Here is a 24,436-nt window from a genome sequence, read left to right as displayed (position 1 = left end):
ACGACACCCGACAGAACTGTAGCAAAAACACTTGCGCAACATGTAACGTAAACAAACGGATGATCTGATATCGTCGTGTTGGTGTTGTTCCCAGATCATCATGAAAATGTTGTTCCAGGATCAACATTGCAAGTGACCAATTAGAATGTTGTGATGTTATTCTTTTGCGCGCCAAGCCATTCGTGCATTTATGAAATTCAAATGTTGCAAGGACAATATCAATTCTGCTTAGGGTTAGGGTCAGGGTCCGTTGATCGGCGGACAGAGGCGGTTTCTCGCAGCTTAAGTACAGTTTTTTGTTTTACGGCGGTTTTTCCCGAAGTCGCAAAACTATGACGTCACAGTATTCTGATTGGTCACTTGCAATGTTGATCCTGGAACAACATTTAGTATGATGATCAGGGAACAACACCAACACGACGATATCAGATCGTGCTAGACAAACACACAGATAAAGCCAGAGGCACAGCCAAACACAGGTGCCATCTTGCGAGCAGCCGTCCCACTTTCTATCACAGTGAGCTGTGACACCTGCAAGAAACCAGGTGTGTGTGTGAAGGGGGGGCATGGAGTGTACTAGACCATATTGGGTTTAAAAAAAAATAAATAAATAAATAAAAATCATTATTTTTCAGATTCAAAGTGAAATATTTTAAGTTTGTTAATAAAATTGTGTTTAAATGCACACACACACTCGAGTTTTTTTTTTTTTTTTCTCCACAGACCAATAAAAATGTACATGGACCAGCCAAACTCTTAGGTTAGACACTGAGGTTTTACTAACATTAATTATTTACATTATAACGTCTGTTTTCAGCAGCATAAAATTTAGTATCAAAGCACAGGATGCGAACTTCAGAATCGTGATATCCTCGCTTTTCTTCATTGCAGCCACCGCATACTTTTTTTAATGGCTTATAGATACGCAAACGTGCTCATTCACTTGCACACTTAAACATGAAAACACACATGCACAAAAACACATATATATGAATAGACACCAAATCCATGTCATCCAGGAGATATAAAACACTGTCAGAAGTCTTTTTTTTCCTCCAAATAATGTCAGAGGCCTTCCAACAAGACAGAGTATGGGGACTTTTATTTTATGCCTTAGTTTAGGTTGCATGTGTCCCTTATTTTATTTGACATTACTGTACTTGAGATCATTTATTTTTGTAATAAAACATCAATTTTAATGTGGCATGTAAATACAATATTAGTTTTTTTGACAGATGTTATGTGCATTTGTAATATTAAAACATTGCAATTTCTAAAATGGAATAATGTGAACAGTTCATTTCTCTTTTGAGTATTTATTATTGGTCATTATTATAAAAAAAATATTCATTATCTGATTACTCAGCTAATCGATGGAGTATTTAATATATTACTCAGTTACTAATATGATCAATATTTGCAGCCCTAGCAGTGAGCGTCTAGAGCCATCTGTAAACACAATAGACGCTCTGTCATGGTTTGGGGCTGTGTTTCATCCAGAGGTGTTTGGGATCTTGTTAAAAGTGATGGATTTATGGGCACAGAGAAGTACCATCAGATGATGCAGTACCATTATAGTGTTCCATTATATGTTTTTCTATCAGTCATGGATTGGCTTCCCCAAGAACCCAGACCTCAACATTATTGAAGCAGTGTGGGATCAACTTGACAAAATGGAACAAAAGGCAGCCAACATCTTAAGAAGAGCTTTGAATGTCCTTGACAAAGCCTGGGGAACTACTCACTGAAGACTACTTAAAAAAATTAAACCAAATATTGACTTTCATGCTTGTAAGAACACTGGAAACTAAGAATTGTTTTTGCTTTTTACATACTGTATTTCTACACCTATGCTGCACCTATTTCCTATTTTTCAAGCAAAATGTAAAGAAATAGATGGTTCAGGACTTTTGCACAGTGCTTTATGTCCCTGTACTTTTAGACTGAATGGTGATGTGTGTTATATATCTCAATATTTTCTGCATGTGTGCTATCACAACCACTTTTATTCAAACAATTTAAAATAAAAAATATGAATTTTTTTCGTAGCCTGTATTTCAAAGCAGTCAGTTTCTCAGTCAGGAGCCGCTGCAGTTTTCAGGAAACGTTGGAAAATCATATTGCATATTTCATTATAATGTTTAATATAATAGCAGTTTTGCTGGGGAAAAATGTTTTTACTCAGTATGGGGTATTTTAGTTTCTTTGAAGTGAGGTTGCATGAGATACTTAAATGCTTGGTGTATTAATTACACTAGATTGCGGCACACCACCAAACAGGAGTGCCAGCTGGCACAATGTTTTAGGTTTGATCAACAGCAAAACACATTATAGCCACCTAAAACAAATTAAAAGCAATTTAAGAGTCCTTTATATTAATTTTCAGTGTTTCAAGTGCCAGCAGAGCCTTTTCATCAGACTGTAGCCATTACACTCTCTTCAAAGCCGCTGGAGTCCGTTGCCAAAAACAGTAATTTTACCTTGCAAAACGTAGAACGTTTACATGTTCTATGTTATTATAGGTAATAAGCATCATATTTTTCATAGGACAGTTTCCTTTCCACTACGAAATATTATGCTATGTCTGTCTCTATACTGCATGTGAAATTTGAGAGCAAGCTTTAAATTGTATATGGATAGTGGAGGAGGGGCTATTCTGTGTTAGATGTTATTGATGTATATTGACATAAATGGTGTTGTCTCATTTGAAAATATAATATCTTAAAAAGTGCCCCCATGAGCCTCTCATTTATGTTTATTCTCTCTGCATCCACTCACTGGTCCTCCAGTCCTCACCTTTACAGAAGTAGAAGCAATTGGATGTTCAAGGCTATACTGTCCACCACAGATACAGTACTGTGCAAAAGTCTTGAGCCATCACTCTCTTCTTTATATTGTGCTAGGGAAATTTGAAATTGTTGCAGCGTTTACAAATTTATATACAAATACAGTATATAAAGCAAAAACAGTTTGTGATATATTTCGGATGAGCTTGAATAAATATATTTGGTATGACCACCTTTATTATTTAACATAGTCTGAACTCTCTTAAACAAGCTTTGTTTAAGTTTTAGGAATAGTTCTCCAGGCTTCTTAAATGATATTTCATTATCTGTCAAGATGATACCACATTGCTTCTTTAATATTGAGTTCCTGTCTCTGGGGAGCCCAATCCATGACTGATAGTGTTCCACTGTGTGTTTTTGTACCAAGCTATGCTTTTACTGCATTGCTGGTGTGTTTGGGGTCATTGTGATGCTGAAAAAATAAACTGTTGCCAGTTAGATGCTTTCCAAATAGTACTGCATAATTAAAATCTGACTGTACCTTTCTGTGTTAATAATTCTGACAATTTTGACAAGATTCCCAACACCACTGGCTGAAATGCAGCTCTAAGCCATGACAGAGCCTCCACTGTTCTATACAGATGGCTGTAGACACACACTGATATTCTCTCCTGACCTTCTCCATACATACTGAGGACGGTTTATACAAAAAAAGTCAAATTTGGGTTTGCCATTCCATGAGTTGTTTTGTAATTTGGCATACCTCAGCCTTTTCTTGCTGTTTCTCTTCCATAAGAGTGACTTTTTGACAAACACTTTCAGGTATTGTTCATAGCTAGTTGTTTAGGCCCGCCACTTCTTTTGACCTGCAATTGTCCACTTTCCTCAGATTTGTTTTTTAAGGACACCCTGCGCACTATACTGAGATAAGATTTAGTAAATCACCTTGTCGATGCAAAAATATATATTTTTTTGCCTGTCAAACTATGTCGTCTTTGGCATTTTTCATAGATTCAGCTAAAGAAATATGAACCAGTGATGTTTACATTTTACTAAAAACAATGTGCCTAAAGATACAGTTTAAAATTGGTGCTTTCCAAAATGTTGCCTATTATGTATAGACACATCACCAATTCATCCCTTGAGTTAGATGCTTTATTTGTGTTGCTTAACAAACACTGAAACCTTCTTCTGATAAAGGTCAGGTACAAGGACTGGATTGAAAATGAGTGAAAATGCATCCATTGTCCAAAGAAAATCTCTGAAAAAGCCTCAGAAAACCTGGAGAACTATTGCTAAAGAGCAATTATAAAATACAAGAAAGTCTGGCAGCTTAAAAGCAAAGTATAATGAAATAAGGAGTGGCTCAAAACTATTGAAAAGTACTGTATAACACACTTTAATCTGAGTCTTCTTTTCTTTTTTGGATTTATTGTGTTTCATTGTAGATACTGTATGTAAAGGACTTTTGTTCTTTTGCTGGATCTGCTTTTAAAACCATGGGTCAAACCAGGGTGTTAGTGCAATGCCTAGTTATCTGAGGTAGTTCATTGTGCTTAATATGGATACTATTCCTTGGATCTCTCACTTAAGTGTTGTTTGATTTGTTAAGCTATTTAAACAGATCATAAGTGATAGGTCTTTAGCCTTTTCCTCCTCACAAAGGATGTGAAAGAAGTCTGAATATTGCATGGAAAAAAAGGATGCTTTAGAAAGAGAGAAGAACTTTTATGCTTGATGTTTAGCAATAATTTGAGAATTTTGTTGGTCTTAATTTCCAATAAAGCTTAAAGTTGGTAAATATCTCCTAGATTAGAGACCTTTTGCTTAAGAGTATGCAGCATTACACTGGCACGTACAATAGGAATGTCATGCCAGAGTTAGTGTCTTTATTTATGTGGGACATTGCGGTGTAGTTATCAGGTCACATTCTCTAACTCTGTCAGCTACTCGGGCCTGTGTGTCGTCTGCAGCACCTGCTGTGTATCCCCATCCTGAGGCTGCGCACGGCTCTGCTTATCTGCAACCTCTGTGACAGTGCCAGTCTCTTTGTGGCTCTGTGCTAATGGTTTCCTTTGAAACATAAATTAGACTTGAAAGAAGGGAGAGAACAAGCACATGATTGAGGACTGAAAGGTACAGAGAGAGCTTGATAGATTTTTCCGTCATTAATACAGATTGTCTTGCTACAGAGCCTCTATCATGTAGTCTAATTACATTGATTTTGTACGTCAGTCAAGTATTTTACCAGAGTGTAGCCTTCATTCGGTATGCGTGTGCCTGCCGTAAAGAATTAGCCAGGTCAAGCAAAGGCCTGTCAGAGGACTTTGTAATTAAAGACTGTGTGGCAGCAGCATGTTTCCCATTAGGGCACCAGTATCACATCCCAGCCATGTGAGTCAGCCTTGGCAGTCTTGCCCTGTTTAATAGAGTTAAACAGAAACGCTTAGGCTAATTATCTACATCACTGGTAGGATTTGCCTGTAGCAGTCACAGTATAAAGCTGCAACAGCTATCAACTGAACAGAAATGATTAGGAAGAGTTGAATTTTTAGTTATGTGTACCTTTTTTTTGCACATTAATGTTCACAAAATTTAATTAACCCTCATAATGTCCTCCCGATTTCCATACAGCTGTTGTCCTCAGGGGTCAAAAATGTCCCCACTTCATTTGAGTGTTTTTTAAAGTATAAAGTATAAATTGTCAATCAATTCAGTGTTACATCTTAGTTTTACTTAAGACCAACACATTAACACAAAATTTACCCAACATTACACATTTTAGGGCCACCAGACCTTGTTTACAAAAAATACACCCTGTTTTTAAAGCGGAAATAAAACAAGAAAATAAAATATTTAATTGTTTAGATAATTTTGACTATCTGACTAACTACAGAGTGCTGTATGTTGAACTTTAGTGAGAAAGTTTTTTTTGAAGTGTTTATAATTTTTAAATGGCAGCACATAATCACACCTGTTGTCCTCAGGGGTCAAAAATGTCCCCACTTCATTTGAGTGTTTTTTAAAATATAAATTATAAATTGTCAATCAATTCAGTGTTACACCTTAGTTTTACTTAAGACCAACACATTAACACAAAATTTACCCAACATTACACATTTAAGGGCCACCAGACCTTGTTTACATAAAGTACACTGTGTTTTTGAGCGAAAATAAAATCAGACAATGAAATATTTAATTGTTTAGATAATTTTGACTATCTGACTAACTAAAGAATGCTGTATGTTGAACTTTAGTGAAAAAAATTTTTTTGAACCATTTACATTTTTTTAATGGCAGCACATAATCACACCTGTGGTCCTCAGGGGTCAAAAATGTCCCCACTTCATTTGACTGTTTTTAAAATATAAAGTATACTTTGTCAATCAATTCAATGTTACGTCTTAGTTTTACTTAAGACCAACACATTAACACAAAATGTACCCAACATTTTACATTTTAGGGCCACCAGACCTTGTTTACATAAAATACACTGTGTTTTTTTGAGCGAAAATAAAACAAGAAAATAAAATATTTAAATGTTCAGATAATTTTGACTATCTGACTAACTACAGAGTGCTGTATGTTGAACTTTAGTGAAAAGTTTTTTTTTGAACCATTTATAATTTTTAAATGGCAGCACATAATCACACCTGTGGTCCTCAGGGTCAAAAATGTCCCCATCTGGTTTGATTGATACTTAATTACTTTGAAGTGGATTTTCCCCACTTTTAATTAAAACTTAATTCAAACATTCTGACACATTTTTTTATTCCATTTCAAATTTAAGTCTGTTAAAAACCTCATAAAAATGAATTTTTTCTTTGTTTTCAGGTAAAAAATAAATCAAATCATCAGTTATTGTGATTATCGTTTCACAACCAGAGTCAGTTGCTTTAGCAGATGATCACAGACGGGTATATGTCAAAGTTAATTTAGAAAGCTGTTTTTAAACTACTTCAAGTTTTTACTGGCAGCAAATAATCACATCTGTTGTCCTCTGGGCTCAAAAATGACCCTGTTTGCTTTGACTGTTTATAAAGCCATAAGTATAAAATATCATCCATCTCTGTGTTTCAAGGTTTTATTCAACTTTATTCCAACTCATTACCTGACAGTTTTCTATATTTTGGCATGGTAGGAACACCAGGGCATGGGTCTGAGTGAAGGCAAACTTTCATGTCCATATTTGACACAAGTGCAGGAGGAAGCTCAGGTTTATTCCTCTGCACTGGTCCCATCATGGACAGCTTTCTTTCTGCAGTTGCAGGCAAGGGTCATATACAGTAAACAAGTTGTTACAGATGATTGTTTTCTTTGAAACCTGCAATGTTAGGGACAACTCGCGTGTCCTGACTGCAGGCCAGACGTTTGCCATCGGTACACTAGCATGTTCCATGTACAGCTGGACCTGGCATGACATACTGCCATGTTTTTATCTCATAGGTTTACTTGGGATGTTCTGTTGGAATGGACAGAGTCCTCTGAACGGGACTTGGTGCTCATACAGTCACATCAGTATCAGGATCTTACATCACAGCAGGAGAAACACCCACTTGTTCCATACACCTCAAATGGGAGCGCGCGTTTGTGTCATGAACGACAGGGCTCGCCGAAAATCGCTAGCCCAACGTCGCGGAGCTAGTGATATCTCCAGTCGGGCGATCATATAGCCCGACGGGCGGGCCCTGCACGATGATCATCTATTGTGTCTTTATCAAGAAATTATATCCTTTTGCGCTTCTATGATTAATCTTGTGTCACCTTTAAAACTGCTCTACCAGACTCAGGATGTCATAAACTGTCCGTAGCGACTCCACTGGATGTAGAATCAACATACCCACATAAGACTACAGCTGCATTCGATCCATTTTTTTTTCTCTTGTTGTCCCTCCTTGTTCATCATTGAGTTGGCTGTAGAGCAGCTCATCTGCTAATTGGATGGTTGTTGGTTCAGTCTCTGTGTGCTCTAGTCTGGAGTTCTTACCAAGGTGTCCTTGGGCAAGTTACTGAACCCCAACTTGGTCTCTGATGCATCCATTGGCATGTGAACGTTAAAAGCAGAATACAAGCAGAACACTGTGTATAATGCATTCAGTGCTCGAGTAGAAAAGCCAATGAAGGAGTATGGGACCTGGCATATGTGCTTGGACTGTGATAGATTATCTTTCTCTGTGGCACATGAGAGAGTCATGCATCGTCTGTCATTGGGATGTTAGAAGACCAGATCAATGTTTCCTCACATTACTGCAAATATTCCTCTGTCTCAGCTGACTCCTCTTTCCTGCTTGATTCTTTGTCTTCATCATAATTGAAATGGATGATGTGCAGTCCTCTGACACATCTTCTATTCCAGTTTCACATTCTGAAAACTCAAGAAACTTCAAGAAGCCCAGTCACTTTCTTTCCAAGCTCCTCAGACTACAATGCCCTGGATGCCCAAGAACCTACTTGAACATAGTTCAGATTCTTCATCACTTTTCTTCACTTCATAGCCTTCTTCCACTTCTGCAGGTGGGTGATGTGCTTTTCAGAGAAAGGGTAGCATGTGCTCTAAATATTGACAATATTTTCTATATCTTCTAACCCTGGATCTTCCTGAACATTGATTCTTCCTCCTCATTATACTAGAGGACAATATGTGCTTTGTCCTACTGGTCATTGCTTTGCACAACATGGTAAAAAAAAAAAGTATGCTCATCAAAGTATGCAAATCTCTAGTGCAATGGAGGCTTGTGAGCATACTTTCTGTGTATGTATTATTGTAGGGTCGACCTTACAATACGAAGCACTTTGATGCGACTGTTGTTGTGATTTGGCGCAGTATAAATAACATTTCATTGAATATAGAGCACCCGCCTCCTCATTGTGCTGCCTGTTGTTGTTGTTGTTGTGGTTGTTATGACCAGTGCTTGACCCCAAACATCAGTGATCCAAGATCAAAGATGTTTGATAGCAGTATGTTGTGAAAATATGGCCTTTGCAACACTTTGTACTTTGGGGTCATTTTTTTTGTCCACGAGGACAACAGGTGTTATAAAATCGAATAAAAACCCCATAAATAAATCAAATTACTTAAAACTTATTCCAATCATGCATAGTATAGTAATGAATAACTTCTGTTATTTTCAGACCATTTGATGAATAAAAAACATATTTTTGATAGCAAAAGATTTCTGTAGAGGACAAAAATGACCCGTGGACAACACAAGGGTTAAATTATTTTCTTTTCTTTTTTTTTTTTTAAATAAAATATGCAGAATGCAGTGTTATTAGTTGCATTTTGAGAGACTCTGAAAAAACTATCTCCGGTCTAAATTAAATCAACAGCGATCTGATGCCAGAAATACTATTCTGAAAGAACATTTCCTTCTGCTCATTTTTGTTGTTGTTTGTTTGGCTTTCTTTTAGGTTTTTTTTTTTTTTTTTTAAATATGCCCAGTTGTGCTCCTTCATTCTCCCGGTCTGTCTTTTTGTCATTCAGCTTGCTGTGTTGTCTCCAAGCCCCAGTTTTTCCTCCATCATTGTCTGTAATGTTCCCAACAGTCCTTGGATAACTTTTTTCAAAAAACTTCTTACAACAGAGAACATAATAACTAGAGATGCAACCTCAGATATGTCTGAGTTTTGTGCTCATCCAGAGCAGGCTGACGTTCACCTCTCTAGTAATGTCATTGCACAATGTAGCAATACAGACCACGACAATTGTGATTGTTCCGTTTGGTAACAATATGCGCGACATATTGATTGGCATAAGGATATTTCTTCTGTGAAGCAAAATTGAAATGGGTTGGGCTGCAATTGTGACTGGCTTGCTAATAATGAAAGTGTTAACAATAATGCAGTAGCTGGCAACCAACAAGTGTAGAGTCTGCCGTTTTCTAGTTTTGAGAGCCCAAGTCCATATGGGAAGTCTTTCTCTTTTTCTTTAATACCCTGGTGCCATCTGGCATTTTGAAGAAGTATTTACAGAGACATTTAGATGGGGGCTCCATACTGTAGCAGTTTACACATTTGCTTGGCATGTGAAAGTTCACTGGTTCAATTCCAGTTGGAAACACAAATTCCCTTTGGGGTTGTGTCAGGACCGCTGCCAAATAAAACATGCAGAGTTCCCCACCTGTAGTGGACCCCTTTTGGCAAGAGGATGGAAATATTTTATAAAATGACTCCTATTTATCCTTCAATGTGACATTTGTTGTTTTGGAAATGATGAAAGGACCTACGACTTGGTGCAGATCTGGAAAAAGTGTCAAGTGTTTTATGAATGTGCATTGAAATCTTATACTCTGTAAGAGAAAATGTACAAAATTAACCGCGTAAGCTGTTAATTATAGTCTTAATTAAATTTGCAGTGGGCTAAAATCTAAATTGCCAACATAGACTAAATCAGAATAGGATGGAAACATTGCAGTCGGACTTTGAAAGGGCATTCATACAGGAATAGACTACCAGTGAGTGACCAGGGACTGAGGGATGCTAGTGAAATTCAGCTACTTGCACCGATGACAGGTGACATACAGCCCTGTGGAAACAGAGTACAAGCCATGATGCAATAGCTTGTAGAATCACCTTTCAGTCTCTCACATTCTCCGCATTGTTGTGGAGGAATTTTAGTTTACTCTTCTTTCAATCAGGTTGACGTCTGGTCTTTGATTCTTTTGTCAGTGACTCGGTGGTAGATTTGTGCTGTGCTTGAGGTCACTGTCCTGCTACATGACCTAATTTCACACTGTGGCTGTATAACGTGCCCAAATCATCACCCATCCACCACTGTGCTTGACAGTTGGTGTGAGATATTTGTGCTGATCTACTGTTTGTTTTTCACTAACTGTGGCGTTGTACATTATGGCCAGAATTCTTCATTTTGGACTTGTCTGTGCAGTTTCTGCACAATGCTCAGTTTCTCTGAGTATGGGGTGAATTTACCGAGGTGTGTTCTCTTGGGAAGATTATGGCATTCTGTTAACACACACCTGAATGTGCCAGAACAGCAAACTGCCAAAACTTCTGCTTTTATAGAGGTGGTCACAATTTCTGATGATGTATTCTTGTGCAAGCAATAAAGATATACTTAAATTTCCACAGGACTGTGAATTGTACTCTTTCACTGGACAGGGATATCTATGCAACTCAAGACTGGGATATCTGTGATCAAAAAACCATCAGCTAAAAAGTGATATGCAATGAGCAAATCGCTTTATGTGTGGATGGTATTTAAGGGTATTATCAGATTAGGCATAATTGCCTTGTACCTTTGGTGAGAACGATTGTTCCCCTTTCCCTCTCGCCCACTGGCCTGCACACATTGTATTTAAAGATCTGAGTGCTTCAGTTTGGCTCAGCATCTCTTCTCTCTGCCATGCAGAGTATTCATGATTTAAAGTGTTTTGTGTGCAATTTTTGGAAATAATAACACAGTGTCCTCTTATCTATCTGTTAATTAACCCAGTGATTTTTTTTCTTTTTTTTTGTTAGCAGAGAGAGCTGTTGTTGAAAAAGCACTGTAGTTCAGTGCTTGACTATTGGTAGCTGTAACATGTTTACTGATCGTGAATCCAACTGAACCAAGCCCACCTCTTCAAGAGGCCAGGCCATGGTACGCAGTAATTTTGTGTGGATTTTGGGGGTCAGAGGTGCTCAGACATGATATCAGTTGCTAAGTGTGAGCACTCCCTAATGTTGCTTACAGTTTGGCATTGTTGGGTGTGTTGTGAACTCGCTGTGAGCAAACAGGAGAGATTTCCTGTAGAAATGATTTGCACACCTGTTCAGAGGGAAGGTTAATTGACTCAGGACATGCCCAGTCACTGACGCAGCATGATGTGCAGCAAGAAGAGGTGCTCAGTTCCTTCATGCCATGCCAATTGGCACATGAAGGCCAAATCAGGTTAACTGGACAGGTTAAAGTGTGATTACTCAATGACACATAGATGGAGTCAGAGGGAGAAAGAGAGAGTCAGACATATGTTGGAGAAATACACAGCCCCTCTCCCAAGGCGGCCTGTTTGTTTTCTATTTTACGTGTTACCAAACAAACAGTCTATAAATGACATTTTTTGTTTCTTTCTCTGTCTTAGAATATCGGCGAAAAGCCACTTTTGCCAAAAATACTTTTGACCTCATGCTGCACAATTTATGGCATTTTAGTGAGGCTGCAATGGTACTTGTATCCTCTTTTGAGGTTGAAGTAGAGCTCTCTGAAAAATTGAAGTTAAACTCATTCACACTATCATGTTCGGTAAAACTGTATATTGTTTGCCACTGCATCATTCTTCATTTATCACTCAAAAAAACCCTTTATTTTATTTGTAATTCAGAGAGAACATGGTTATCTTTATTGCTAGAAGACTAGAAAGTGTTATTGAGCACTCAAAGTGCCTTAACTACGGGTCATATTTAACTATATCGTACATCATACAGTTGCTTCATGCTATACACTTCATCGACATCATCCCTGGCTAATTTTAAATCACCGGTTAACCTAACGTGTGTCTTTAGACTTTGGGAGGAAGTCAAAGTACCTGGGGGAAACCCACAGAGGCATGAAGAACTTGTACACTTGACACAGAAAGTCCCCACCCAGGAACCTTTTTGCTGTGAGGCCACAATGCTAAACCCCGCACCACAATTCCATCCAATGTCTCTACAATGTCTCCTTAAACAGCATTAAATAACAGTATATATTTAGTCCAGTTAAAATGACCAGATGATTGGTAGACAGATTTAACAGCTGGTTTGAAGTCTGTTTCTTTAGAAATGAATTTTAAATTTCTTTAAACGTAAATAACAAGGTGCTTGAATTTGACTTAAAAAAAAGCTTTTAGTAAGAAACTAAAACTGTTACAGTTTCTGCATTTGAGTTATTGGGTTTGATATATGAACATGCCTTTATGTTATCTCTGCATCCTAATTAAACAGCTCTTAGGATACATTACAGTTTAATTCATTTACTTTCAATAAAATTCCCACCATAAATGTGTATGAGGTTGTAAAAAAAAATATCGTCTTACTTTAAAAACCAACAATTACCCCCACCCCCGCTGCCCCGAAACAAATTCTAAAAAATAAAAACAGGAAGAAATCCACTAAAAAACAGTTTACACTGTTCAATGAAAAGCTTTCAAGCAAGTTTATTTTTCTGTCTGTATTATGTTTGGTTGGCTGCTAGTTTGCTAATACTTGAAACTTGAACTCACAAACATGCAAACATGTGGGTATCAGTTATTGCTAAAATTTCAGTTAAATGCCTGCAAAGAGACATCCTGTTTGTTCCTTGTAATCTGGTTATGTCAATTGACTGACCAGCAGATCCTTTAAAGAGGGCTGCAGAAAGACTGGAGACAGAGCATTGTTTTCTTTGGGTTTGTTTTTTTACACTCACACACGGACAGAGAAAGATCTACATGAACATATTCGGTACATGAACATATTTGGTACATGAACATATTCGGTACATACCTTATATTACATAATATTGTTCTCCACTACAAAGCAACCCCATAAATCATTGCTCCTTATGTCCATGTCACCATGTTATCCTAGAAAATAGAGTTTTGTAACATGTTTTTACATTGTGAATGTTTTAACCCATGATCTTTTTCCTTTTGTTGTTGTTGTTGTCGTCGTCATTTGTTGCAACTGAACACTTGTTCAGTACTAGTCAGGGCTGGAGACTTTGGTTCCACTTTAAAAGAGGGACAATCCCTCATATTGTTTGACGAATACTTTCATGGGTCATTTTAGATGCTGGGGACAAACAACTGATATGATCTTTTGGTTGTGGAACTTGTCTTATACAAAGGACAGGGCCTGTGTTCAGATGTTATTGATATGTGTAATCATGGAGTGTCCTACTCTAATAGAGGAAAAGTCAGTGCCTCTCAGGAAGTCTGGCCTTTTGAAATGTCACAGCTGTTTCAGAAGACTATCCTTTAAAAGACGAGATTTTAGTCCTTCGTCTTCCACTTGTCTTTCCTCTCCCTTCTCAGTCATGTTCTTTCTTTTTGCACTCCAGTTTCCATTGTTCGTCCTCTCTCTTTGAAGACTTTAAAGCTTTGAAGAATGGCACAGTGTGCTTTTTGATTCAGGAGCAGGTAATGGGGAACAGGACTGTACTGTTGCCTTTAAAGGTGCTGTGTCACACCTTAATAGGTTATTCAGCTTGAGCTTGGTGTGCATATAGATGGATTGTAAAATGAAATACTCTGTATAATCTTCCCTGGGGATTTCCCTTTGGAGGAGACTGCCATATTTTGAGCTGTTATTCAAATCCCTTTATATTGGAGACATTCACCTTTTCAATGAGACTATTGTTGGTGTTTTAACCTGACAATGCAGGAATCTGAGCACTGGTCTTCAAAGTCCAGACAGAAAACTAGTTAAATAAATCTTTTAATTAACAAAAAGGAAAAGTAGGCAAACTGTTGCAGCAAGTAAAGCTCGTGTTTTCAGCATTTAAAAAAATCCTACATTTTTCATTTTAATTTCAATTTAATCCCTATCCTGTTACTTAAAATCTCAAAACTTGTAGATTAACATACAAAAAACAGATATATTTATCTGTCTTTGACTTGTTTCTATGAATTTTTAACTTGAAAATGTCAAACTGCCTCCCCTTTGTGGTTCAGTAATGATACAGACATAGTTTTGAGAGACAAGCAGTGTGGTGGATTGTTCTGTCACCTCACAGCAGGGACCTTTATTTGTGTAGATTGTTCTCTCCGTGTCTGAATGTATTCTCACATGTTTTCCGGCCTTCTGCCACAGTCCACACACATGCATGGTGTAAATGGATAGTTTTGAGAGCTATTGAAGTCAAGTTAAAATAACAAACATCAGAAATATTGGAGAATTGGGTTGTTCTTGATTGCATTATTGTTTGGCTGCTTTTGTCTATGTAATAAATACAGTTTATACAAGTGACCCGCCACGTGTAAGCATTAGGGAATTTGATAATGATGGTAACATAAGACTTAGGATACATGTTACAAGCTCTAGATCCTTCCATCCATACATCTGTCCATCATTAGGCATGTAACAAGAAATGGGGTCCCTTGACCGTTCACTGTTAAGTGGCATAAAATGGACCCTTCATCTTTCTAATGTATATTATTAGCTCTCTTTTATTATTAGCCTTTTACACATTTAAAAGAGTGCCCTAAAAATTAGCATAACTATATACATTTTTAAAAAGAAAAGGGAAAAAAAAAAAATCAAATGTTGTGACTTTTGCCATTTTACCACCATATTACGTCTATCCATGTTAACACGATTAACTGTGATACCGTTATGTCCTGATGATGAAGCCTATGATACTTTCACTTCATGCTGGAAGTGAAGAGATGAACTTCCACTCTCTTTCTGTCTTCTGCTGTTTGGACAGAGTTACACTTATGCAGCTCTGATATTTGTTTCGGTTTTGTCTCGCAAGAAAAAAATAGGAAACAAAACATAATCTCAGAAAAAAAATTACACATGAAAATCTATTTGTCCTCCTTTTTGGATCTTTTTTCTAAGGGTATAGTCCTCCCACCTCGTGCCAGTGGGGCCCAACTGATATGAGTCTCAAACACTTGACCTTAACATAAAACCTTTACACACTCAGACAGGGAGTGAAGTGCTTTGCTTTACCAAAGGTCACTCCCACAGATTTCTCCCACTCTGCTGCAGAGCTTGGCAGCAAGGAGGAAAAGGGTGAACCCAGCAGGCTGCCGTTTTATGACCTCAGGCTGAATACATTCCTGGACAAATATAGCCTTGATCTGTCTTTACACTACAGTTTTAGGCTTTTAAATGCACCCTCTCAAGCTTAAGACTGACACTGGGTATTTCCGCCTTAGCTCTCAGTTTGGTGAACCAACAAGAGTCTGGTTTTATAAGCATGACAAAATGCCCATACACAAGACTTTCAGACATATGTGCAGGGATTTTGGCTGCATTTGGATGTGAAATGATGACTCAAAGACAAAGTTAGAAGCAGTAGAAAGTCTTACTGTTTTTTTCCTCTTTCAGTGCACCACTACTCTCTGTCACATGCTGCTGCTCTCTCTGTCTCACTGCTCGCACACAGCAGTGAGACAGACAAACTGCTGCAGGAAAGCAAGACTTTATTGCAAAGCAGTTCTGTTCATAGATTTTCATCAAGATGCTTTTTAATGGAAAAAAGACACTTAAGATGCACTAAAAGTCTTGTAAATCTAGTGGCAGTTGCTAAGTTGGCAACAATTAGGTGAACTTCAGTGTGAAAAGTGAATGCCAGAATTCCCAACAAATTAATAACCAAATAGTTCAACAATTGACTATTCTTAAGGTTTATAGCACCCCATGTTTTTAAACAATGCATGCTAGTAAAAAAAACAAGTCCTATATTTGAAAAACTGATTACTGCCAAGATTATGACATTAGCCTGTTAATTAGAGCTGGGACAGTTGTTTTGTTTCTTGTGTTATAGATCAGGCACATCCCTTTGCTCTATGACAGTGTGCTTTCACCCCTCCAAAAGCATAGTGCAGTTCAAGCCAAGATGACTAAAAGAGAACCTTTGGCCAACAAGATTTATCCAGAGTAAGTAAAACTCCCAAGGTTTTCAAAGGTGAACCTGTGAAAGGATTATTAATGGTTGCCTGCAGCTCCCTTTGCCTACAGATCACTAGGTATGAGATCAGGGTCTGTCACCTGGTATGCATTCGTCAGCACACGACAGTTGGTTGTCGCACTAACTCTGTCTTGCCCGGGGCTAATGTGCAAGTCTCCTGAGGAGCCCGAGTCAGCTGCCGCCTGTGTATCTTGGTGACTCCCACGCTGGAGGTGGCTGCAACCTGTCAGGGACCAGCGGCTCCCCTTACAAGATGAGCTTTTTCAAAAAAAAAAAAAAAAAAAGGTCTGCAGAGTTTATCATTTGAATAAAATTTAAAGTTCAAGAGTTCAGTAAATCCTTGTTTGCTAAGTTAATGAATAATTGTGTTAAATAATCAAGATTTACAATATAATTATTGATCAAAATAGCCCTGAACACAGCTCACAGGTTCTTCTCTTCATCACGTTCTCTGTGCAAGTACTGATAATTAAATTTAAATTAAATTGCATTTTGTTTTGTATAGCACCAAGTCTTCGAATGTGTGCGGCTAGCCAGCAAATATTCTAATTGTTAACATAACAGATACCGAATGCTGGTAAATCGTTGTGTCCTAAATGATATGCAGCCATCTGCTACTAGATGGAGCTGCAGTCCCGACACAGTTATTGAAAAGTGCCAAAAAACGTTAATCTTTTTTGTTAAGTCTATTATTGTATGTTATTTTGAAGGTGAAAGAATTAGTTCGCAGACGTAAGTCCCGAAATAAACTTTCTCCGAAAGGGGGACGAGTTCAGTTATTTGGGAGAGGCAGAGTAGAGCTGCTTCTCCGCTACGTCAAAAGGAGCCAGTTGAGTTGTTCGTCCCTGGGTGAGGTGTCCTGGATATGTCCTACCAGAAGGAGATCCTGGGATAGATCCACGATACACTGGAGAGATACCATCTCTTGGCTAGCCTGGGAATACCTCTGTGTTCCCCTGAATGAGCTAAAGGAGGTGGCTGGGGAGAGTATAATGGCAGGTATTCACAGTGCACGATATGAGGCACCAAACAGTTGAGCAGCATTTAAATTATGATTCATTTTTAAAGAATGTCATTAGTTGTTTTAAATGCCCTTGTTTAAACTGTTTTTGACATTGTCCATTACACAGTCCTCAAATTGAACTTTATATGTTTCTTAGTTTTACGATGATGATGCTTTATATTGAATGGTAAAGACCTTACAACAACAGAGAAAACCGCAACATTCAGACAATCCCATAAAAGCAAGCACTTTGCGACAATGAAAAAGAAAAACTCACTTTCAACAGGAAGAAACCTATGGCAGAACCAGGGTCAGGGAGGGGCAGGCATCTGCTGCTCCACAAGACACGATACATTGTGACACATGTTCATCGTACGTGCTTGAAATATAGAACCTAATTCTAAAAATTTGAAGCATATAAACAGAATCACTAGGAAACAGGCCTGTTCCAAGTTCATAACAAGCTTTATGATATTAGATTTCATGTAAATGTGTTCTTTGTTTCTGCCAGTGAGCCTCATGGGCTTAGGTGTTAACAACATTAAGAGAACTGAATATTGACACAGCGCCTTTCCTGGCGTCTCAAATTCATTTATACTCTGGTCTGTTGGCCTTTGAGATTCTGCTGTTTCTGATCTCTAGCGTTTATAATCTGTGTGACCTCAAATGTGACTGAGTCAGTCACTCCTTGTCTGTCTTTGATTCAGTCAGGCACACACTATGCGCCTCTTTCATCTCTCTTCCCATCGTTTGCTTGTTTTTTTCCTTCCAGCCATAGCAGTGTGATGAGATGAGGACACTCAGTGTCGCTGTTTACAAAAATGACTGCCAACCTGACATTCAACTGTCCATCAGCTGCCTACATGAATTCATATTACCCACTCTGTCTTCCTGTCTGTCATTTTCTCTCTCCATCTCCAACATAACATGCCTTTCTTTCCCACTATCTCAACTCCTCATTCTTTCTTTATTTCCATTCTTTCCTCACATCACTCCTCCTCAATCTTCCACAGCTAGCCAAGGTGTCAGCTTTAACCTTTCCTCCTTTTCTGGCTATTTTTGCTTCCCTTTACCCCTTTACTTCTTACCTCTCCCCTTTGCATTTGTTCATCTCACTTTCCTTTTTAGAGTAAACACAGCGGCCTTCTCACATCTCGCAATGTATCAGTTTGTTTGAACTGGAAACAGCTCTTTCTCCCTCACTTGGGTTTCCTCCCACCACCCTTTCGCATTTATCTTCATCCCCTCACTCTTCACATCTTCCCTGTGTGCTTTTCTGTGTCTTCTTCTGCCTGTTTAATGTTGTTCCATCTCCTCTGTATCATTTATCTTCCTCCATTTCTCCTACTTGGAACAACTTGCCTTGCCCTGTAGTTATTTGAGATTAATGTACCTGTCCATATGTCAGGATTTTCTACTAGGCTTGAAGAAGTGTATATATTCCAGGAAACTAGAAAATCTGTCCCAGGCAATCAAAATGTTATCTCAATCGGCTATTCGCCCATTCTTATTTCACTTCCCTGGCAGTTTAAAGTATCTTTTAGTTGATGTATTATGATTGTAGTGCACCAAAAGAGTTGATGCTGTCGAATTTTTTTTTTGGGGGGGGGGCTGTTCAGATTTGGTCCCTTTCTGTGAGCTGCTCTGCAGAGTTGAAAGACCTTGCCTGTGGGGTCCACATTCAGAGTGGTGGAAATGACCTCTTCTGATTTTTTTTTTTTTTTTTAATCGACAGAAACCTTGCTGATCTCACAGCTCCCCCTCTCTTCCCCTACTGGGCAGATGAAGACCTTTATCCCTCTATTTATCTCTCTGTGACACAGCAAGACTCTGTATTTTCCTGCTTTGCTCTTCATCCACCTCTCCTTTATTTTTCTCATATATTTTCTCACCTTTAACCTGCCACGACCGTTTATCCTGTACACCCTTATTCCTCCCGGGACCCCCCAAAAATCAAAATGTCACTGCAAAGACTCATCCTGTGCTTTCCCTTTCAAAACACATAATTTACACACATTATGCTTTTTAGATTTTTGCTTTATTTGCATATAAAAGTTTGCAAAGTCCACCGAAAAAAGGATTTGTGTCCACCAATAAAACCCTGCTGTTTCAGCCACCTGAAATGCTTCATTTGTATCGAGGCTTTTCTTTCCTGAGTTCTATACCTCACTATATAACACACTGCCAAGTGTCTAGGTGTCAAACAAAAGTTACTTCAGATGAAACCATCTGTATCACAGCCAACTATTATTTCTTGTTCTAAACTCTAAAATATCTCAACTGTGTCTCAGCGACCATGCCAAATCCTCCAACTGTTACAAGACTAAATATGTGTTGATGCACTTGCAGGATTTGAGAAAATGAAGAGCCCACAATAGGTGAATACCTGTCTGTTTAGTCTCTGTGCAAAACAAACCTAATATAGCTAACACTACCATCTTGTCTTCTTCGTGCTGCCACATGTGCGACAGCCACAGTCGCCATTAACGCCTGTTGCTAGGGTCATGCTAATAGATGATGACATTAGAAATTGACAATGGTCAAAGTGATTGGCGAAGGCTTGTCAGACAGGGTGATTTTTAGCTAATTTCCCTATTGAGTTATTAAATTAATATCATACATTAGGTTTGGTCATATCATCCTATCGCCTGCTGTAGCATCACCATAACGCGATAGGATGATATGACCAAACCTAATGTATACGTGTAATATGATAATTGAAGGACACTTAGAAGAAACAGGACATATTAACAGTATGCCTAAAGTGGTTAACATTAGTATTAGCTCTGACTGAATCCCGACAGTTTAGACCTATGATGGATAATTGAATGCTAATTATTTGTGCATGTGTATTGTAGTGACTTCTCATGAATCTCTCCTTTTCTAGGTTTACGTAGCTCCTGTGTTTTTAGCCAGTAGCTACACTGGGCTTTTTAAGAGGAGAACCTTAAGAGAGAGAGGAGCTAAAATGGAGCATGAAAGCAGGTGATCCGGCAATGTGCATGATTAGCGCACTCCCTAACACATAACTTATAAATAAGCTTAGTAAGCACTTCAAAAACAGTGAATCCTGTAACACACTAAATAGTAATTATTGTGATTAGTACAAAATGTCGATTGATTGACTCAGTGTGTCTCTCTCTCCAGGGTAATACTTTCATAAGAAGAAGCTCGTTAAGAAATGGGTAGTTGGTGTTTTATTGTATTTATTTTTAATGTGGAAATGTAGTCCATCTCAGCTCGGGTGCCAGACATCTCTGTCACTACATTTAGTGATTTCTTTTTTGCATATGCCTTAAGCTACTTTTTTCCACCTGAAAACCACCTACCATGAAAATCTATGGGCAGCATTGCTCCAAGGAATTCAATGTCTTTGTTTTCTATGTTCAACAAGTGGGAGAACAGCAAACAGCAGCATCCAGAATGAGTCTGCACACTGTGTGAGAGACAAAAGTAAGATGTATTATGTTAATTCTAACTTTACCTTTGAGTAACCATTTAATATGTAACTAGAGTGGAAATTACAGAACAGAACTTTAACTTATTTGATACATAGGCTGTATGTAAAAGATGGACATAGACGGATGTGATTGTGCTGACGTGTTATTAAACCTTCACTTTAGTGAGAATTCACTGCAAGCTGATAAGGTAGAGACCTGTCAATCACAAGTTAGGCCCACCCTAAGCACATCCTCTTTTATCCCCCTTTTTGACTCTAATTACAACAGTTATTTATAAAATGATTATTGTGTTAAAACCTAGCTAATTAGACCATAATCCTTTCGAGGTCAAGACGTTAGCCAAACATTCAAGCTCATTCCATCATGTCAGCTGAATATTTGATTTGTTGTAAATGTTTAGAAAAATTTTTGTGGCATTTTGCTAAAAGAAAAGGCGACTTTTTACTTTTATTGACAGGTGCCCTTTAATTTTGCTCATGGTTTGAATGTTTTGCATGAATGTACAAATGTTTGCTTGTGTTTGTGTATGTACTGCAAGCTAGGATATGTACACTTCATTTTGATTTCAAATTTTTATCATTTTAGGGAGCACAGTGGTGCAGTGGTTAGCACTGTTACCTCACAGACAGAAGGTCCAAAGACATGAATTTTAGGTTAACTGGTGATTCTTATGTCTTGATGCATACCCAATCATCCAGGTAAGGGAATCCCAGAATTCTGAATTCTGCTGATTCTGTTCATTTGACCATTGAGTTTTCAACATCCAGATGAACACTAACATTGGAGTGACTTGAACATCTGAATTCAGTAATTTGGATGGATGAGTGGATACTTTTGGTAATATACCGTATTCATTTTAGATTTTCAACTGGGGAAACACCCAAGTGTATGTCTGTCTATTTCATTTTATTTTTCCTTCTGAAGGAAAACTATTCAACCTTGGCACTGTTTTTTTCATAATTGCTGACTTTCTAAATATGCTGCCAGGCTAGCTTTGCACTTTACTCCTCTGTTGTAGATGGTTGGAAATGCAATTCCAGCAGTTGAAATTGACTGTGAGGCAATAAAGTAAGGCCAGAAAGTAATACCCAGAATTTTGCCTCTGTCACACTTTCGGATCCTCTGTAGTTAAGGTGTTGAATTCAAGTGGAAAAGCTGTTTTGTGCCATAGTTGGCACAGTCAGGCTAAGACAATAAGGTGCAGATTTTCTATTCAAAGTTGAAAGTGAAGCACTGGAGTAGTGGAAAACATCAAGGAGCTATGTGAAGTTGCGCCGTAGTTGGTCCAGAGGTCAGACATTTCTTCGTGTGGCTGTTCTGATAGAAAAGAGACGGCAGTGCTGTTGTTGTGATCTGCTTTACCCTCTCTCTCACTATCATATTACTCCAAATTGCTTATCCGAAAACAATTTTCCCTTACTCACCAAATGCATTTTTTTTCTGTCTCTTATTTCCCTCCCTTCCTGTCCCTCTCCAGTTCAAAAAGTGCTGCTTTGTCACACATTAGCTGAACTTCCTCTTCATATTTACTTTGTAGCACTTTGCAGTGGCAATGGGAGTAGTGTCATCATCATTGAGATGAGTAGAGGCACAGGCATCAGCAGATTTATCAGTTTTCTCCAGGCACATTTAAGCATTAGTGGGAGAGAAAGAGGATCAGGGTGATGAAAGCATGACTAGTGGGCTGTAGTGCAGTGTGGAAGAGGTCATTATGATACTTTGTGTTCATCTTTCTGAAAAGTCTTTATTTGTCCACCATGTGGAGCTTTGATCACCCTTTGTCCTCCCTGCTCTCCTCTAAAAGCTGAAAAGCACTACTGTTAACCTGTGCTCTCATAGCAATTAAACAACTCCCTAAACTCGGAGTTCATAATTAAGCAAATCACTTGTCTGATTGAGTAATTAAAATGGGCCGTGTTGTTCCCATGCCCCAGAAGAATTCAAAAAGCTGTTTGAATTAACTAGCGTGGGCCTCTGTAATCAAATAAACATATTCACTGCATTAGACTGTATAATGCTGTGTGAATTTCTGTGTCACATAGTTCAGTGCAATATGTAAATATCACCTTTGCAAAGCTTTTAATGGTCAGTTTGTGTTGAGAGCTGTTGAGGGGCTGGAGTGAGTGCATACTTGATTGCGTTACTTTGTGTGATGCTCTTGTTATGATTAGTAATAAAAACAAATGCCTCTTAAGATATCACATACTATTTGTATTTCATATCATTTATATTTTTGGTACTAATGTAATGAAGTCTAATGCAAAGTAAACACTTTATTCTTACAGGTGGTAACAAGTACTTAGTGGAGGTACAGTCGTACTTAAAGTTGTTGTACATGTGCAAATATGACAAAATTGTTTTGACAGTATCAGATTACTTATTAAATACTGTGTAGCAATTTTTATCAATCTTATGATACGTTTAAGTGTCAAGATATGAAAAAGTGCATTTTGTAGGAGCATACATGAACTGACTCAACCATCCACCTTGAAACAATGGAAGCTGATTCGTTTAAATGAATGCATTGATGCCAGGCTATTACCATTTCCCTCCTGTCCTAATTAATTGCACTGTGAAAATTTCCCCTCAAACTCTTGTCTCGAGCTTGACAGTTTGTTTGATGTGTGTGACTTTCCCTTGTTCTCTGTTGGATCCCGTCCGTTGCCGTGCACCGTGACTCCTGGGCAGAGTGAGAGCTACCCCACACACAACACACACACACACACACACACGCGCACACGTACGTTCCTGGCCTTCCCTGTGCTACTAATTACCTTGTTTCCCATCTGGACTATCTGGCACTAGTGGCGCTCTTTCTCTTCTTTATCCATCTCCTAATTTTCTTCTGTCCACTTTTTCAGCTGCCTGCCTGATCACTATGAAAATTGTTTTCCATGACCATAGTGATCCAGCTTTACAAACTTATATGAGAGCAGTTTTCATTTGTTATAATTATTAATGTAGAAAATATGAGCTAATCACCACAAGCAGATAGGAGATATTTTGTTTAGTTTGTTTTGTGTAATAAACTGTTCCTAACAAAGTACAACAAAAAAGTAATTATGAATATTGTAATGTTAAATCTTAAGTCTTGAGAGGACTGGAAAAGGTTTTCACTGAGATTATTTTTCTCTATCTGTCTTACCCTTCATCCAGTCCCTATTGCAGAAAATAACTATCACAGCATGATGCTGTGGCCTCTGTGTGGCCACTGGACTATAAATAAAAGAACAAAGCTTCTGGGTCTGAAAGACGAGGCCAGTTCGGAAGTATTTAAAATCTGTATTCTTTTTAATAACCAGCAGTTGGCGGCTCCTCTGGTTGGCTAAAGAACGCTAACTGTGCAGAAGCCTATGGTGCAACAACCACATGGTTAATACTTGATTTGTGACCTCAGGAAGCACTTTCCCGTTGCTTGTTTTGTTTATTTTTGTTGACTGTAACATGCAACTAATTTTGTAAATTAGAGACAACCACAACTTTGCTTACTATGCCCTGGTTTTCTATAAAATACTTCTTCTGCTTCAGTCAGTTTTTGTCCAATATGAACAAAGGGTTTAATTTATAGTGACCATTGACGTCTTGGTTA

The 24,436-nt window shown here is 38.1% G+C and overlaps 1 protein-coding gene across 11 annotated transcripts in view; it reads left to right on the top strand.

Moving 5' to 3' along the window:
* gpat2 (glycerol-3-phosphate acyltransferase 2, mitochondrial) overlaps positions 1 to 24,436 on the top strand; it is a 184,864-nt gene that overhangs the window by 39,992 nt on the left and 120,436 nt on the right. Inside the window, exon 1 of one of the 11 annotated variants that reach the window (XM_039621013.1) lies at positions 20,781 to 20,839. The exons of the other annotated variants lie outside the window; for them this stretch is intronic. The gene's annotated coding sequence lies outside the window, so the exon portion shown is untranslated. Of the gene's footprint in view, positions 1 to 20,780; positions 20,840 to 24,436 lie in introns of those variants that run through there. 11 annotated transcript variants of the gene reach the window in all.

Source organism: Oreochromis aureus, linkage group 12, assembly GCF_013358895.1.
Source record: "Oreochromis aureus strain Israel breed Guangdong linkage group 12, ZZ_aureus, whole genome shotgun sequence".
NCBI classification, from domain to species: domain Eukaryota; kingdom Metazoa; phylum Chordata; class Actinopteri; order Cichliformes; family Cichlidae; genus Oreochromis; species Oreochromis aureus.
Note: the sequence above shows the minus strand (reverse complement) of the source record. Positions and strands in the feature narration are given on the sequence as shown.